Source organism: Seriola lalandi, unplaced genomic scaffold, assembly GCF_002814215.2.
Source record: "Seriola lalandi dorsalis isolate HSWRI2012SDOR001 ecotype SW California unplaced genomic scaffold, Sedor1 jcf7180002054942, whole genome shotgun sequence".
Lineage (NCBI taxonomy): Eukaryota > Metazoa > Chordata > Actinopteri > Carangiformes > Carangidae > Seriola > Seriola lalandi.
In genome coordinates, this window is record NW_019525493.1 from 1,637,869 (window position 1) to 1,641,443 (window position 3,575).

A 3,575-nucleotide genomic window follows, 5' to 3' on the forward strand; every position below is an offset into this window, starting at 1 on the left:
TGATTTCATGATAGAAAGATTAAAAAGTGAACACAATCAGACCAACAAGTCAACCATTCAATGTGGCTGGTTTTATTCATGCATGAAGGACAGATCTGGTACAAGGCACACCAAGGTGTCTCTCTCTGAGTAACAGCAATCTGACTGCTTGTTTGGTCTTTCGCTCTCCAATGTGTGTGACAAGCTGATGTTGATATGGAGATCGTCACGTCCGTGGGGCCTCTTAGCTGTTACGCTTCCTTCTTCAGAGCTCCTGAGATCATTCTCCATCCGTGGGGATTTCACCATATTTATAGCAAACATAAACAATCAATCTAACAAGGACCTCCACATGTGTCCTAAATATCTCCCAGTCCTTCAAATTTATACAATCAAAGAAAAAATATATTCTAAAGTCATGGTTATATGCATGTAAAAAAGTTAATGTACTATACTATGACCTTTTTTTGACTTTTTATGCCTTACTATTCTGTCGTTTTTTTGACTTTTTATGCCTTACTATTCCATTACTTTTTTTGGCTTTTTATGCCTTACCATACTTTGTCGTTTTTTTGACATTTTATGCCTTACTATACTTTGTCGTTTTTTTGACATTTTATGCCTTACTATACTATGACTTTTTGGGCCATACTATACTATGTCGTTTTTATGCCTAACTATACTATGTCGTTTTTTTGACTTTTTATGCCTTACTATACTATGACTTTTTGGGCCTCACTATACTATGTTGTTTTTTTTACTTTTTATGCCTTACTATACTATGTCGTTTTTTTGACTTTTTATGCCTTACTATACTATGACTTTTTGGGCCTTACTATACTATGGCGTTTTTGTGCCTTACTATAATATGTCGTTTTTTTTACTTTTTATACCTTACTATACTATGTCGTTTTTTTTTGCTTTTTATGTCTTACTATACTATGACATTTTTTTTACTTTTTATGCCTTACTATACTATGACTTTTTTGTGACTTTTTATGCCTTACTATACTATGACTTTTTGGGCCTTACTATACTATGTCGTTTTTATGCCTTATTATACTATGACTTTTTTGTGACTTTTTATGCCTTACTATACTATGTCGTTTTTATGCCTTATTATACTATGTCGTTTTTGTGCCTTACTATAATATGTTGTTTTTATGCTTTACTATACTATGTTGTTTTTTTTTACTTTTTATGCATTACTATACTATGCTGTTTTTATGCCTTACTATAGTATGACTTTTTTGTTCCTTACTATACTATGTTGTTTTTATGCTTTACTATACTATTACGTTTTTATGCCTTACTATAGTATGTCGTCTTTTTTTACTTTTTATTCTTTACTATACTATGAAGTTTTTCTGACTTTTTATGCCTTAATATACTATGACGTTTTTGTGCCTTACTATACTATGTCGTTTTTTTTTACTTTTTATGCTTTACTATACTATTACGTTTTTATACCTTACTATAGTATGTCTTTTTTTTTACTTTTTATGTCTTACTATACTATGACGTTTTTGTGCCTTACTATACTATGTCGTATTTATGCCTTCCTATGCTATGACATTTTTGTGACTTTTTATGCCTTAATATACTATGACGTTTTTGTGCCTTACTATACTATGTCGTTTTTTTTAACTTTTTATGCTTTACTATACTATGACATTTTTGTGCCTTACTATACTATGTCGTTTTTATGCCTTCCTATACTATGACATTTTTGTGACTTTTTATGCCTTAATATACTATGACGTTTTTGTGACTTTTTATGCCTCACTATACTATGGCGTTTTTGTGCCTTACTATACTATACGTTTTTTTGACTTTTTATACCTTACTATACTATGTCGTTTTTTTTGCTTTTTATGCCTTACTATACTATGACTTTTTTTGACTTTTTATGCCTTACTATACTCTGACTTTTTTGTGACTTTTTATGCCTTACTATACTATGTCGTTTTTATGCCTTACTATACTATGTCGTTTTTTTTACTTTTTATGCCTTACTATACTATGACCTTTTTATGACTTTTCATGCCTTACTATACTATGACTTTTTGGGCCTTACTATACTATGTTGTTTTTTTGACTTTTTATGCCTTACTATACTATGGCGTTTTTGTGCCTTACTATAATATGTTGTTTTTTTTACTTTTTATGCCTTACTATACTATGACTTTTTTGTGACTTTTTATGCCTTACTATACTATGACTTTTTGGGCCTTACTATACTATGTCGTTTTTATGCCTTATTATACTATGTCGTTTTTTTGACTTTTTATGCCTTACTATACTATGTCGTTTTTTTGACTTTTTATGCCTTACTATACTATGTTGTTTTTTTGACTTTTTATGCCTTACTATTCCATTACTTTTTTGTTACTTTTTATGCTTTACTATACTTTGTTGTTTTTTTGGCTTTTTATGCCTTACTATACTATGACTTTTTTGTGACTTTTTATGCCTTACTATACTATGACTTTTTGGGCCTTGTTATACTATGTTGTTTTTATGCCTTACTATACTATGTCGTTTTTATGCCTTACTATACTATGTTGGTTTTTTTGGCTTTTTATGCCTTATTATACTATGACTTTTTGGGCCTTACTATACTATGTCGTTTTTTTTACTTTTTATGCCTTACTATACTATGACCTTTTTTTGACTTTTCATGCCTTACTATACTATGACTTTTTGGGCCTTACTATACTATGTCGTTTTTATGCCTTCCTATACTATGACATTTTTGTGACTTTTTATGCCTTAATATACTATGTCGTTTTTGTGCCTTCCTATGTTATGACATTTTTGTGACTTTTTATGCCTTAATATACTATGACGTTTTTGTGACTTTTTATGCCTCACTATACTATGGCGTTTTTGTGCCTTACTATACTATGTCGTTTTTATGCCTTATTATACTATGTCGTTTTTTTGACTATTTATGCCTTACTATACTATGTCGTTTTTTTGACTTTTTATGCCTTACTATAATATGTTGTTTTTTTGCCTCTTTATGCCTTACTATTCCATTACTTTTTTGTTACTTTTTATGCCTTACTATACTATGTTGTTTTTTTGACTTTTTATGCCTTACTATTCCATTACTTTTTTGTTACTTTATATACCTTACTATACTATGTCGTTTTTTTTGCTTTTTATGCCTTACTATACTATGACGTTTTTGTGACTTTTTATGCCTCACTATACTATGGCGTTTTTGTGCCTTACTATACTATGCGTTTTTTTGACTTTTTATACATTACTATACTATGTCGTTTTTTTTGCTTTTTATGCCTTACTATACTATGACTTTTTGTGACTTTTTATGCCTTACTATACTATGTCGTTTTTATGCCTTACTATACTATGTCGTTTTTTTTACTTTTTATGCCTTACTATATTATGACCTTTTTTTGACTTTTCATGCCTTACTATACTATGTTGTTTTTTTGACTTTTTATGCCTTACTATTCCATTACTTTTTTGTTACTTTTTATGCCTTACTATACTATGTTGTTTTTTTGGCTTTTTATGCCTTACTATACTATGACTTTTTTGTGACTTTTTATGCCTTACTATACTAT